General features: G+C 40.7%; 1 protein-coding gene across 17 annotated transcripts in view; it reads right to left on the bottom strand.

Moving 5' to 3' along the window:
• Window positions 1–14463, bottom strand: part of TENM2 (teneurin transmembrane protein 2) — a 613377-nt gene extending 598914 nt beyond the window's left edge. For 13 of the 17 annotated variants that reach the window (XM_030284000.4, XM_072935333.1, XM_072935334.1 and 10 more), the window contains exon 1: window positions 4203–5476. The gene's annotated coding sequence lies outside the window, so the exon portion shown is untranslated. Of the gene's footprint in view, window positions 1–4202; window positions 5477–14442 lie in introns of those variants that run through there. The other 4 variants (XM_030283999.4, XM_041718950.2, XM_072935329.1 and 1 more) reach the window with 3 other exon arrangements.
• Between the last annotated feature and the right edge of the window lie 1828 nt (window positions 14464–16291).

Here is a 16291-nt window from a genome sequence, read left to right as displayed (position 1 = left end):
CTGTACAGGGCCACTCAAAACCACAGCAGAACCAACACTCCTAACTCAATTGTTTAGGAAAAGTGACTTCCCTAAAAACTGTCCCCAGAAATTAATAGTAAGTAAAAAAAGGAAAGAACCCTATTGAGAGTTAAGGGAACACACATAAAAGTTCCCAGGAGGCACAGAAGCACTCACCTGGAGACAGGCTCTGCTTTTGTACCTGTGCACACTGGTGGGAAAAGCTCCTCTGGGTCTGGTTCCAAAAATTGACACTGGCTGCTATCCCTGTGCTCTGACACTGCCCAGGATAAGCAGCAGAAGACAATTTTGTTTCTGTCACTTTCACTGCTCCTCCCAAACAGCACCTGAAACAAAACTGCTCTCCCCAGGCAGCACCTGAGGTTAAACCATTGCTCAGCTTCCACGTTCTTCACGTGCCATCTCCCACTCAGACTGCACCTAGGAGCTATTTCTGTCCTCCTCAAGGGTTTCACTGATATGCTCATTAAGGATTTTAGATAGCCTTGCACCACCCCTCTGAACAAGCCCTGGTGTTTTCCTGGCCTGTGTGGGCTGAGAAACAACAGATAAATCTGGAGAACTGAGACCAATTCAAAGCTTTAAAGGCTGCTACTAAAGGAAAAGGCCAGGTGCCCCAAACTAGTAAGAAAATCCTCCAAGAGCATCTACTTATGTATTTTATACTATTTTAACACATATTTGTAGTTCTGAATGGTTACAGTTAATATTTAACAGTTAATAATAGTTGCAGTTAATATTTTACAGTTAAAAGATGTTTTGGCTATGAAGTCTCTTCAGAACAAAAAAAAAAAAAAAAAAAACAAAAAAAAAAAAATTAAGATCCTATTATCCGGAACCAAAAAGGGTGATACTCAGTCTTTAATTTTGCCATATTGAGTTGTATTATAGTTAAAACCAAAACAACTCAAAGCAAATAATCAGAAAACCAAAAAATCCCCAAAGCAAACCACCCTTCCAAAGTGGAACGTTATTTTCATTCATCAGAGGATAAAACATATCTTCTATAAAACCTGTTGCTGAGGGAAAGAAAAAGGCATGACTCAAGATCAGTTGTTTCCCTGACTATTGCCCAGATTGAGTCTGAATACAGCCACTGGTGTAAAGCAGTGTGTGCACCATGTATCCATTCACAACCTGCTCAGCCAAACATAAAAGTTTGTAATCCAGTGTTGTGCAGCTTGTCACTAAAAATCTTATAATTACATCCCTGTTTGGATGACTACTGAGTTATTAATGCTCAGCAATAAAGATGAAAGCAGACAATTTATTACTATTTGGCACTGAACGTCAATCAATTCAACTAAAAAGGACCTATTTAAAAAATAATAAAAAATGAATAATATCTAAGCTTAGCACGCTTCCTGCTTATCCGAAAAGTCTATCTGATTATATTGAGTTAGTCTGCAAGGTGGATTTAAAACAATGTATTTGAACTTCACCGGCATTATGGGAGCCCACTGCAGACCAATAATTGTGAGACAAAATTGAGCTAACAGAGAATGGCCCAAAGTCTCTTTTCAATCCTGTGTGGATTAGGGGAGGCAGAATTGCAGGGAACACGCTGCAGCAGGAGAAGCAGGGGCTCTTCCAGGCTGCAGACACCAGCAGGACACAAAGCTGGGCCAGCCCCTGGCTGGAACAGGGTGACACAGCCAGAGGCATTCTGTACTTCACTTTTAGCACTCTGTGCAGGAGCTGCTTGTGCAGGAAGGAATTAGAAAGATGAGTCACCATCAGCTGGCATGAAGGCTCTGGGATGTGACACCTCCGGTCACAACATGGGGACCAGCTCTACTTGTCCTGAGTATCAGCAAAACCTTCTTTGCTGTTGTAGCCCAGTGAGTATTATATAAAACTGTTCTTCCTGATAAGGATCTTGTGAAACTGTAAGTAAAGCATAGTCAAAAAAAAAAAAAAGCCTGGGAAAAAACTTGCCATTTCCATTAAATATTAACCTTCTGAAAGAGCAAGTAAGGACTAAAACATCTCTTATCTTAATTAGTTTAGTAGAAATGAATTTAATTTATATTGTAAGGTTGCATTTTCTATTACAGATCCAGGGCAAGGAAGGGCAAACTTTTTAGAACTATCCATTTATATAAAAGAATATTATTGTTTAAAGTATAAACCAAATAATTTTTTGGTCTTATCTTTAAGCAGGGACTTCAGTAGTGCTCCTATGTCCATCTTTTGCCAAAAACAATAAGGACTGAGAGATTAAATTCACAGTAAAATGCAAACAAACACAAAACAGCTTTTCAAACATTGGTATATTGACTTGAGTACTCTTATAGTGGCTAGAGCTTTGTCTTCATCTAATTTGACCTTCAGTTTGACCTCTCAGACAAGAAAGTCTACACATTGAACTTGATTGAACTCAACATTTTCCCTTTTCTAGGTTGTTCTAAATAATTTTAAGCACAATCACCAATACAGCTAACACCATGACTTACTCTAACAGTAAAGCTGTTCACAGGAAAATTACTTTGACTGAAGAAACAAAAATGTCAGTATTTGACAGGCAAATGCTAAAACCATGTCCATATATGAAAGGTTGATGTGTATATGTATCAGAAATACAACTGTTCTTTAAAAAGGCAAAGAAATGCAATTATTAGCCCCTCAAATCAATAACCTCTGGTAATCTCTGTGACCTAACACGAGAAAGCACCTCCTCAATTCTTCCCTGCAGCTTTGACTTTTAGTGTGAAATATTAGAAGTGAAAATACAGTTCAGTTTAATTACAACAAAACATTACTAGTGATGCTCACGTGTTAATTCTCCCCATGCTACACAAGCAGTTAAAATCTAATGACACAGAAAGACCATTACTTTTAATTATCCCTATAAAAAATAAGCATGTAGAGGACTAAAATGTTATTGTTTCCTATGAGCACTGTCTTAATAGAAATGTTTTTTTTAAAAGCAGAATAAAAATTCAAACATTAACTGGTCCAAAACTTTTTCTTTAAAAACCATGCTGTAATCGTGTTATTAATTGGATTAAAAATTACTTCTTTGAGTTCACGGGCATTGCCAGGACATTAAGAAACCATAGCTAGAAAAGTTTTCCTCTTAAAATGAATTAAAGCTCAGACCTCACAGTTGGCTTTTTGAATACCACACAATCTATATGGGTGTAATGTAAGACTAGTTTTTATTTATTACTCAGCAACTAGGAACCTCAGCATATGGGCCAAGCCAAATTAATCATCAATCTGGTCACTGATTTGCCAAGGCACAGGAAAATGATGCTCAAATACATTGTATATATTTTAAATCTTAACAAAGAAAGAAATCTTCCTTATCATTAAGTTGACATCCCCTTGTAAAAACTGACTTTACCTAGCCCTTATATAAATCAGCCCCTTAGAACAGACATGTTGTTATTCTGTACAGTTGTTCTGTACCAGCTGAATGACAAATACAAATGCCTTAAAGAAAGAACCATCTTTCTCAATTCCTCTGAAGTTTGAAGAAAAACTTTTGAGTCTGTACAACCACTGTAAACTACTACACTTACCTCAAGTAACCATACCTACAGGTGATGCTACTCCTTCATTAACTCCGCCCTTAACAGAGACTGGTTTAATTACAACAGATTTTAAGTAGTATTCCATAAAGTGCCCTGTGAGGATGTTGGATGGCTACAGAGATTTATTGACAGCTTGCATTCTGTGTTGTTGCAGCAAAGCTTTATAGTCTTAAATTGCTAGAATGTTGCTACTTCTACACTTTACTTCTCTAGGACACATGCATTTTGAATGTCTTTGATCTTACATAACCTTCTAACTACACAACTAAACCTTACAAAAAAAGTCTCCTTTAATTCTGCGTTCCTGCATTTTAATTCTGTTATACCTGTTTCCTCCACATAATACAAGATCCTGCAAATTTAAACAAGTACAAGCCAAACATTATATACAAATATTTAAATATTTATGCACACACATATACACACACAGAGACAGTACTTGTCATTACATTCTGAGCCTTTTAGAAGGACAGAACACTTAAGCATGAAGTTAAAAAAAAGGCATAAAAGCACATATTAAGACATCAGTACTATTAAATCTCCCGAAATTGCTACAAATAGATGTTTACACAAGAATACTAACAAGAAGTATTGAAAAAGGAGCCCGGTTCAAAGATAGAGAGTTAAGAGCTCAATTCGCACCTGATTTAAATTTCAGTCTGGGTGTATGCAGGAGACAAACCAGTCTCTTGTCAAAGTGCCACTCCACGGCAGGTGTAGCAGGGACGCGCTCCGGTGTCAGCACACGCTGGTACATTGTCTGAGCGCTGGGTGCGATACATGCCAGCAATCCCTGCCTCCACAGCCAGGAATTTATTATCCACAGCAATTCCCAAACAGCTCAATCGCAGGGCTGTGCGTGAAACACCAAAGCGCTTCGGTGTTTATTACCTTCGCAAACAACAAAATATCACCGTCCCTCAGTGCTTCCCGCAAATCTGCGGCAATGATGCAAAGCAGCTTTTTTTTTTTTTTTTTTTTTAATTCTCTTTCGGAATACAAATGCCTGCCTTCTCCTATCGCTGCCTGTTCCTAAGCGAGACGCACTGTGGACAATAGTTTCTGAATCAGCGATACCTTCCCACACTGTTGGCAAACACTGAAGAAATAAATAATAACATTGTACTACAATCTCGGGAGAAAAGGGGAAAAGAAAGTAAACAAATTAAAAACCAGCAGCGTAGAAAAAAAAAAAGACAACATTAAAACACGGTGAGAACATAGGAAATACCAGCGGTTAGGGACGAGGATTAATGGGCAGAAAGGCGGCAGCGGCAGTTATTGCGGAGGCACCGAGAATCCTCCTCGCCTGGAACTCACGCAACTAATGACCTCTCCAAGTGCTGAATTCCGCGGCTCCGCGCACCGCGGGCTGTGGCACACGCACGGACACACGGACACACGGACGCACGGACACATGGATACACGGACGCACGGACACACACACACAGATCCCAACTTGTCAACTCCACGGGCGCAATCACAGCGGGGGATGCCGGGGCCACGGAGCCGCGAGCGCTGCGGCTCTGCCGAGCGCGGCGGAGCGGGGAGGAGAGCCCCGGGCATGTCGGCAAGTAAGAAGTGAAGCGCATTTACCGGCAGCGGCGGCGGCGGCGGCAGGTTGAGCAGCCCGAGCGCCTCTCACCGTCTCTGGGCGATAACTTCGCACCGGTGCGGATTCCTTCAGTGAGGAGGGGACACCCCTTCCTTGCCTGCCCTTCCCCGCCCTCGCTGCGCTCTCGCAGCGCGTCCCGTCCCTCCCGGCAGGAGCGGAGCGCCGGGCAGCAGCACCGGGCAGCGGCAGCGCCTCAGCCTCGCCTCAGCCTCGCGCCGCAGCCTCGCGCCGCCCCCGGGGAGCGCGGGAGCCGCGGCCGCGGGGGGAGCGCGCGCCGGGCGGCCAGCGGGGAGCGCGCCCGCGCCGCGGCCCCGACGCGCGCGGCACCCGCGGGCACCCGCGGGCGCGGGGACGCGCGCGCGCGCGCCGCAGCCAATCGCCGCGCTCGGCGCGCGGGCGCGCGCTGCCGGGCGCGCGCGGCGGCGGCGGTGGCGCGGGGAGCGGGGACGGGAGCGGAGACGGAGCGGAGACGGGAGCGGGAGCGGGGACGGGAGCGGCAGCACCGCCGCCGCCGCCAGCGTGTCCTTGCTCCCTTGACCGTCCCTGCGCACAGCGGGCGGCTGCCCCGGCCGGGCGCTGCCGCAGAGGCGCGGGCGGCGGGGACACCCCGGGTCTGCGGCGTCGGGATGCTCGTCCCGCCGGGCCGGCAGGCGGTGCGGGCCGGGAGGGGATGCCGATCACCAGGGGATGCCGATCACGAGGGGATGCCGATCACCAGGGGATGCCGATCACGAGGGGATGCCGGTCGGGAGCGGAGGGTCCCTTCCCGCGGCCGCCGCTGCGCAGCCCGAGAGGCGCGCGGAGGGAACGACAAAATCTGGGCAAGAATCGTTAAAAAAATCCATTCCATCTTCTTGCCACGAGTTAGAACCGTTCCAACAACTGTTGTCACTTCTGCAGGACAGAATTTCTCTAGCCTCAACCACGGGGTTCTGTATAACGTTACATCAAAATTGTGCGCAGAATACTTTTCTCTGAAACCATTAAATGTTGTCTATTATTCAACCTTTAATTTCTCCCTCCACATTGCTGCACATGTGTCAGACCACCAAAACCAGAAGTGTTAAAGCAAAGTAGATCAGGAAAAAAGAGAGTGACAAAGTACAAGGCACAAGCTGATGGCAACCTGTCAAACTTTGTACGTATTTTTGGCAAGGCCAGGAGGAAAGTAGCAACCGAAATTAGCCAGGAATCACAAACAGCAGTGAAAAAGAGCCTTGGACATGGGCAATGCACAGCAGCAGGGCTAACAGTGCCACAGATCGACTTCATGACTATATTCCATACCATAGAAAATCCCTGTAGAGAAATGCAGTATAACTGGAGCACATTGGATTTGCTGTAGCTGGGGAAAGTGCACTGTAAATTTCTGATTAGAGAGAAACTACAGCAGAGTTAATTTTCCAACTGCAACTGTAGTTCTGTAACTGTCAACAAAGAGCAAGAGTTTTAAGGGGCAATCCAGAAACCAGCAGGGAAGCATCTCTCAGCTTTTCAAGGTTAATTGAGAAAAGGGGAGAGTTGAGCATACTGGTAGAGCTTGGCAAATTACATGCAACACTGTGGCTTGAGGACTCCATCTATTCACAGGAGTGAAGATCCACAGAACTACAACTTCTCCCTGGCTTCATCTTTTTCCATGGCATTTCACAGATTTCAAGATGTGTCCTTGTCTCTAAAGCTGTGGTCAAGATTTTAATGTACGTGCAGTGATGTGTTGATTCTGCTGAAAAACTTGTGTACAGATATACTGTGCTAGTCATTTTACTGGAGATAACATTTCTGCTTGAAAATAAACTAGATTGCAAAAATGAATGCTAGAGAAGTCATAAAAAGACAGTTAAGTAATGATTGTCCCTATCAGGAAAGAAAGACAGACTTACATTGAGCTTGGAAGCAAATCTTGTCAAACTACATTATGATGGATGCAAGTGTCAGTGAAAAAGGTAATGGAAAGTCTGTAATAGTGGTCCATAAAACATTTGACTTGATGCTTATGATGATTAGTCAAATTAACAAAATTCAGAATTCATTCAGCTCATGAAATCTGAAGGTATTTGGAAATCTTCACCTCATTGGAGTGCCATACAGAATATTACAAAGCTACTTAGACCAGTGATTTGAGAGAGAACAAGCAAATTGCTTATTAAATGCCATGCAGCAAGGGTTTGTTGCTGGTCAGTTATGATGGATATGGGTTAATGGCACAGACCAATCCAGTTGCCTTGGTAAGGTGGCCTCATTTGTGCAACAGAGCTGGTGAAGTCAAGGTCAGGCACCTAGTGAAAAAGAACACGGGTGACATTTCAGGCTGGGGGATTGTTTTCTGGAAGGCAGTTTACTATAAGCAGCATTAGTTTGTCCTGGTGAATAACGGAGTACATGCTCCCAGTGTTCTGGGTTAGTGAAGATGACAGCTGGGAGTGGATGGGTGGCAGAGTATTAAAACAAAACTAACCAAAGTTACATGTCGAGGCAGTATCAGTGAGACCAATGTGGGAATACTGGCTTTGAGTCCACATTCAGGATTGATGTTAACTATATAAATCCAGAATATCTGAGAGACAATTAATGTAGGTTTTAGAAGGATAACTGTGTTTTATCCCTAAAGTGAGTGTCCTAATAGAAGACAGGGAACCATGCTCTCTCGCTCTCTCTTCTTCTTGTTCTCTGTTTAAATTGATCTTGGATTCCTTTAGATGTGGTGGTACAGCTTCAATGGAAGACAGGCTTGTTCCTATCCCTTTTATCTGCAGGTAAGGGTATTCTCCTGGGAGTGGCAGTGAATATGCATGAGGCTGCAGAGAATAACCCAAACACCTAATTTCTTGGGTTAGGTCTCTAACAACTGTATCAGTCACTTAATGTGACCACAGGCTACTCCTCCTTTAGCAGATTTTAAATACAATAGCTCTGTTTAGTTCTTTGGAGGAAACAATGTGCACACCTGCCTCCAAGAACAAGTTCCAGGCAGCAAATCTGAAGTGAATATAAGTGTATTTCTTCAGCTTTTATTAAGATGCTTGAGGGATGAGACTGAAGCTGTGTCACTGCCCCATTGCTGTTGCTGCATCAGGCAGTGCTCCACGGCTGAGCTGAAAAGGCACAGCCTGGAGCCTGCACATGTTACCAGCTCCAGTCCTCAATGCCTTCAGGGGCTCTCTCAGAATCTCCTTGTCACTTACGGAGCCTGCTGACAGGAGAGCATTTTGTCCACTTTCAGAAGGGCCACGGCTCTCTCTTTTCACACTTCTTTGAAAAATTGACCTTCAGTGTGATTTGAAAGGAAAGAAAAAAGGAGGCAACAAGAAAGATTAGCAGTTTACTGGTGGTAACTGCTGGATGCTTGTCCCCTTGCCTTTTAAGCAATTTTCTAACCTGGAACTGCTGATTTTTCTGCATGTCCCTATACATCATTATTCTCTATTAGTATGTAGGTGCTCCACCACACACACTGCTATAGCTTGATCAAAACAAGCATGATAAAAGGATTTTTGGAAGTTGATGCTATATAAATACATTGTACAATGAAGGTGAAATTTTCGGAGTGCAGCTTCTTAGTAATAGGAACATTTTACCTATAGAATGCGCATTGTAGTCTTGCTTAGATTCAAAATAGGGTCTTCCTGAAAGTTATATTGCACCTCAAATGTAAGTTACAGGATTGGTGGAGTGGTTACCTGGAGGAAGTTCACTAGCTGGCATCACACAAGAGGTCACTCCAGCTGATAACCATAATTTTTTTCAAACCTTTAAGCTGGAAATTGTGAAATGCAATGATCCATTGTAACAACACAGAACTCTTCAGAATAAAGAGAGAGCTTATCTTCCTGAACAATGCCTCTCAAACGTTTTAATGTGTTGTAAAGAGGATTATTTTAATTAATTGGTACAATTTCCTACCTTTATTATATATACTGTGATATCATTAGTCAGTCATGCAACTGCACCTGATATAAATGTCCAATTTTCACTCTTAATCCTATGTCTGTAATTGCATAGGAAGAAATAATGGAAAAAGTAATAATAATTAAAAAAAAAAAATACACATATGAGCATCTCTGTTCCAAGGAAGTAACCACACCATGGTATGGGAGAAATATCTGTGTATCATGGAGTGAGCACCAAGCAGAGAAGGAGTGGCATGATACAGAATTTTAACACACTGGAATTACCTTCTTTGGTAATTCAGTAAATGTGGTGTATGGCTGACATTGCAATAAGGGAGTTTGTGTCACCTCCTAAATATTGCCAGAAGCTGCATGTAATTCATCAAACAAAAAGAAAAGAAAGGTGTTGAAATTGTACTAGAATTTTCAGGTAGTTTCCAGTCTCTTTAGCCTTTTCTTTCCCCTTCTCTTTTATAGGCAGCCTTATTCTTATCATTGTAAGAATGATAGTCTGTCTTTGAAATGGCTCAAATGGAAGCACTGAGCAGGTAGAAAGCCACTTGCTATGTGCTTGAACAGCTCTCAACAATGCATAGCCATCAACAAGAAGGGGGGAAAAAAAGATGGAAAGTCGTTCCACATGCTCAGTGAAAAGTTAAGAAAATGTGAAGACTTTTATAGGCATGGAACACTGTTGTACTTTGAGGAACTGCTGTCTGTGAATGAGCACATTCAGTATGCACAGCCATCCCTAGTGGATGCAAAACTCACCAGAACACCACCTGTGTGCTGTGGTGTGTGTTCTGTACACAACAAACTCTGAAGTGACACACCTGACCTCTTTTTTCCCTATAGCTGACCACAAATAATTGAAAGGAATTTGGAAGAATACGGCTGTCAACAAAGTGTAAAGTGGATTAGTACCAGCTGGAAGTAATGATGAGTCCTTGTTCATCTGGCTGACCAAGAGGAGAATACACTGGTCATGGAGAGGAATTTTTGTGTTTAAGTTGTTCAGCTCTCAGGGAAAAAAACACATTGTGGGTGTTAAAATTAGGTGTCACTGTTAAAGAGTTGGTAGATGCCCTGCTTCCAGGGTAGTTACTGTGCTAAGAATTCTTATGTGATAATCCGAAGCCAGTTGTTAAACTAAAGACATAAATATCAGGGCCATTCTTACTCTGTGAATCAGGACCCATGTCTCTCACCTTCTTCTTGTCCACCCAGTTACTGGAGTCATACTGGTTTCCAATGACTTTTTAGATGCCAGTTCTGAAGTACAGAAATCTGAGCATTGTCATTGCTGTGGTAACATTGATAGAAGATACAGTTGTTAACTATTCCTCAGTTTGGTTTTGCAAGCTCCTGTCTGAGTGTATTTGCAATGTTAATTCTCTCAGCCATTTTAATGACTCTGAACCACAGAGGATGAACAGTTTCACTTGTATTCCTGATGCAATTACTGAGAGGTTGTAGCCATTACATTAAGAAAAACTATTTGCTTTATGTACTTGTCTGTATATGTTTTTTTGAGAGTGGGAGAAAATACCATGTATTACCAGTATGACAAAAACCATGGAGGTCAGGGGGTGTTCTGGAAGTAACAATGAGTTCCTTGACAAAGCGAGCTAAGGATAAATTCAACATTTATTTCTGATGTCAGGAGTGGTTTTAGCTCAGCTCTGCATGAAGTGATGTTGGTGTGGAGGAGGTACCTCACAGACACACAGACTCTGCACAGGATGGAATGAGGCTGATTTTAGGTAAATGGCACCACACACAGACAGTGCTAGTGCCTAGTCTAAGTGAAAGGTCACTTAAATTGGTTTAGCCACAAGAAGTGGTAGAATAAAATATCTGGAACATTATACAGAGAAAGAAAAAAAAAAGGCAAGTAGAAAGGTGTACAGGATAAAATAGCTATTTTACATAAGATTGAAATTACTTCACCAACAGAATTTGTTCCTTTTAAAAAAGACCCCTCTGCAGACTGAGGGAGGAATTAGAGGGTGGGGAAAGTGGAATTTGTTGTCTAAAAATACTTTCACAGATCAGTGAATATTTTAGCTTTCATAGGCTCACTTACCATTATGAAATATAATAGAACAATATTTTTTTCATTTTCTTAGTGCACAAGAACTATCAAGAGATTAAAAAATACTAGATAATAATAAACTGGCATAAATTTTCAGAATTGGGATAACTTTTTTTTTTTCCAATAGGTAGCATGAATTCTTTGGCATTGCACAGCATTTTAAATAAAATAATTAAATATTAGAGATGGGTCTTTAAGGAAGCTGTTAGTTCATTTTACTTTTGCTCCATTCACCCTTAATTTTGCCCCATCTTTCATTACTAACTTTGATGTTCTGTGCCTTCTTATGCCCACTTTTCTTTTAATGCAAAGTATTTCCTTGAAAAGAACTTCCATACAAGCACACAAAAGTATTCCGCTGCTTAATTTATCTTCTGACAAAATCCAACAACTCCATTCAGGATCAGAGCCCTTTTTTTGCTACTGACTAAAGAGGATGACACAGTCCTCTCTCTGTGAAGGTCGTGGTTTAAGTGCCTGATTTCCTGAATACTGTATGAAAGAAGGATGATGAACTTAGCTGTTATCAGCTACTTTGTGTGACGAAAAGGTGCAAGATAAAGAGGAACTTTTCATGCCTGATCTCCTTTCATTATCTGTTGTGTTAAACTGCACTGAGCAGTCCCCGAGAAGCCCAATATTTAATGCATTGGCTATAGAAGCACTGGGCAATAGATTTATAAAGTGATAAGGTAGACAGAGTTTACTTGCTGTAAATATGTATAATGCAAAGAAACACGTCCATTTATCACTTCCACCAGTATGAACTCCTGCAGTGCAAAAAGAAATTAAGGCAGCCATAGAAGAAGGGGAAGTTTTGAGCAGGAAATATGTTTTCAGGGATGTATAATCTACAATGTCTGTTTTAAGGTTACAGAAATACCAATAATCACTAATGAAATTATTAAATGGTGAAACATGATTTTTTTAAACTGTAGATAAATAGGAAAGAATAAACCAAAACTGAATTTAAGTGTTTATTATGTCTGGATGTTTTCTAAAGTTGAAATTTAAAATACTGAAAATGGAAAGAGAATGCAAGTAATCCAAGGAATAGAGAGAATATTTACTCAACAAGATTGGTTTAATGTGTGTTTTCTGTTGTTTTCTTATTTTAATATATATATCTCATTTTAAAAAATGTCATGTTTGCCATATAAAATCTGCCAACTTAGTGATCTACAACTTCCTTCTAGGTTTAATGTCACTTCACTGTAATTCTTCTATATTTTCAAACAGTTTAGTTTTCTGTGCTCATTAAAGCAATCATTTCTTTGCCTCCAAAGGCATTTGTAAATGCTGGTTAGCACACTCCAACACCAGTACTTGCTAAGTTATTTTATTCTTCCCATTCTCTTCCAAAGGCATGTAGATATACTTCAGTTATTTAAAATACTTGTCTTGGTGTTCTCACATTTTTTAGTGTAAAATGTGAAAAAGGCAGAAGTTTCACACTGATACACATTTCCAGAACTGACATTTGTGAAGCTGTATTTAAATGTTCTCTGCATTCTCATGTCCTATTAGTCTTAAAAAGGTGCAGGGGATCTTTTGTACTATTTCTGTCATAAGCTATTTCCAGGCTAATTTCTGATTTCAGGAAAAAAAGAAGGTGTAAACTAAGACTGTCAGATCCTCAATGAGAGCATATACATGGGACACAAAGGTACCTCAAAAAGAGAACTCAAAATTCTCTCACTGCTGAGGAACATGAAATTTAATGTACTACTACCAATATTACTTTTTTTCCTAATTGTCACTATTGAAATAGTAAACTGATACAGCAACTCTGAAATGTAATATATTCAGTATAAAAACTTGTACAAAATTTTAAATATAGAAAATCAAATGCAGTCTTTACATTGCTAATAAGATTCTGGAACAGGAATTCACTCATCATTGAGTTCATCATACACAATTTATCCTGAGAATGCTGCAGTCTCTCAATTTTGATGACCTGCTTCACTTAGAGAAAAACTGACTTTTCCAATGTTCCAAATAAATATGACTCTAAATATAATTAAGAATATGTGGCAGCTATGTAAGAAGATGCAATCCATACTAATTCATTCATGTTCAAATTCAAACTCCAACACATCTAACAATGGCCCACAGAAGACTTGGTGTCTGTCCCTGACTCGATTGTTACTCCTGGCATAATTAAGCTTGCCTCTGGCAATTAATCACCTTGAATGCCAACAAATACTGTATTTATCTTCGTTAGCTTCCTGCATGAGAGACTTTCCTTTATGTCATGGAGCAGGAGCTCCAAACACTGCTTGGCTGCTGAAGGGACATGGATTCCCTGGATGGGACATGGATTCCATGGAAGGGAAGAGGATTCCATGGAAGGGAAGAGGATTCCATGGAAGATACATGGATTCCCTGGAAGGGACAAGGATTCCCTGGAAGGGACAAGGATTCCCAGGATGGGACATGGATTCTATGGAAGGGACAAGGATTCCATGGACGGGACACAGATTCCATGGAAGGGAAGCAGATTCAGCCATCCCAGGGGCTGCCCCTCTGGGAGGGGGCCAAAGACAGCCCCAGCTCCAAAGGGCATTCTGTGCATTAAGTGTGACTCCACAGCCATAGGAAACCCAAGTCTGTTAAAGACTATGATTTTGCATTTTCAGCTTCCTCATATATTTTAATGAAAGACAAACAGAATTATGGACAGTGCAATTTATTTTTCTCAAGTGAGAAAGAAAGGAGAGGATGCCAGGCTAATTTATTTGCTTTTGTTTGCATCTCTTTTTCCATGATTATCTTGACAAATGAGTTTACTAGCAGGAATGTTTGGTAAAATAATGAAGCAAATATTGTTAAATATTGTGATTATTCATGGCAGAACCTATAAGTCATGTTTCTCCAATTGGAAAAGAGAAATGTGTTGCACAACCTACATACCCATTCAAAAAGAGCTTGAATATTCAAAAAGCTCTGCTTATGAATGAATTACATAAAAAATTATGCATAGATATTATTCAGCAAACAGTTTGAACATATACATCAGAAAAACTAGTTTGTTTGGAAAACTTGCAAACACATAATGGAGCAAAGAAATTATTCATTATGAATTATTTGCACAGCATCTGTCTTACTTTCTCATGTTAATTGCCGCTGCTAAACCACATTTTCACCCCCTCAGTATGTAAATTTAAATGATTTTGCATATTCTCTGAATATCCAGTAAATGCAAGTTTCATTACCTTACCGCTTACATTTTTTTTCTCTCTAATTGTACTGGCATTTATATAATTTTAAAATTTGACCTACCAGCTTCCTGTAGATTGCAACCTTTCCTCTGGATTGTGATTATTGCCTAAAAAGAAAAAAATACATATAAAAAAAAATTAAACCCATGCACATTGACTGCATTTGTGAAAGATCTCATAAGGTATGTGTTAATTCCTACTGTATATTTATAGAAACAAGGGCTTGTTTTTAATCACAAGACTTTAAATGTAATTATTATAAATCTAGGACATGACCCACAATTGATTGGGATTAACAGAGAGAAATTTACTGACTTCTCAGAAACTACAGCAGACCTACAGGAACTGGGTGATTTATCACCATATCCTCTCGTGCTTCCTAAGAGGTACTACTCTTGTGTAGAATTATTCGTTCTACAAATACAAGCTGATACATCAGGCACTCTGAATTCTTGTAAAAGTATCTTTATTTTATCCTGAATTTTGTGAAATTTTGATTCTTAGACCACTGACTCATGTTGTCACTCTAAGAAACACCGTGAGAAGAAAATGTGCACATGGTATCTTGTCTTTTCTTTGCCATCACTTCATACCACCAGCAGAAATAAGTGTCTTGTCCAAAGTTGTCTGGTCTTAGAAAATAAATACAAGTTTAACCCTTCAGGGCTGTTAACATAAATGACCCCCTGGCAAAATCTGTCCCCCTGGGTCACTGAGAATGGGCCAGCCAAGAGAAGCCTCAGGACTGTCTCTCCTTTATCAGCGCACACTTTGTTAGAGACCTGCAGAAAGCACTCAGAAAGCCTCAGTGCTGTGCTTAGATTTAAGCTCTTTGAGAAGTACAAGTACACACTTTTCTAATGGTATAAACCCTTCTGTTTAGTATTCCATCCTCAATGCACCACAAAATGCATAACCCCTGAAATTATTGTTTCTATTTTATATTGAGGTTACAAAACACTGCCTTAACATGGGCAGAACTAAACATCCTTATTCATTTATTTGCTGTGGGCAGAAACCTGGCTGAATGCTTACAAGGAAGCGTTTTGCAACAGCCATTAGTCCTGTGCCAAGGCACAGGAAGCAGATGTTACTGCCTGCACATCTCTATTAAAACTCGAGTTTTCCAGCATCCAATGGATTAAAACCGGGGAGAAGAAATTGGGATATAGTGTTATGATACAGTATTTTTGCACCAATATGAAATTTCACTAATTTGTGCTCTAAAGGTATTTGTGGGTCATAACAGAATTTCTGCCACAAGAAGTTCTGAGTGCAGCCCAGAGACCTCAGCAGTATTTTCTGCTGCTGATCCATCCACCCTTCTGTGCTGTAATGCACCAGGCCTGGCTGTCAGATCACATCTGAAATGAGCAGCACCAATACAATTTTGGGCCTCATCTTCAGCAACTCATTTTTTTGTAATATACCTTTAGGCTACTAAGCACATCTATAGGTTTCTCCTCAGGATAGGATATGTTGTCCTGTATGCTTTAGCAGTTCAGTGAGCTGAGCTGATTCAAATGAGCCTTGAAATGTTAAATACAACTTGTAATATCAAACACTCTCATATCAAATAATTTTCTTCCCGTGGATCCTAGGGAGATTAAGGACTCATGCAGTGACTGAAAAGTCCACTACTTATATCAAATATCCTAGCACTGGCTATATCATTATCTGCTCACTGGAGGAATGGCTGGAAAATACAACTGCAGCACTTCTGACTTTATTTGTAAATCAAGCATATAAGGAGCATCTATCAGGTCCATATGGCAACAAGGGAATGTGAAATGCTGAGTAACTGTGTCAAAGTGAGACCAAAGTCTTTATGTACAATCTTGAGGTGATGGTTTCTCTGTAACTGGTGTAGAAATTAATTTTTGGGTAAGATAGTAAGCTAAATGCAGTAT

This window comes from Taeniopygia guttata, chromosome 13 (assembly GCF_048771995.1).
Source record: "Taeniopygia guttata chromosome 13, bTaeGut7.mat, whole genome shotgun sequence".
NCBI lineage: Eukaryota > Metazoa > Chordata > Aves > Passeriformes > Estrildidae > Taeniopygia > Taeniopygia guttata.
This window is presented reverse-complemented; position numbering and strand designations above follow the sequence as displayed.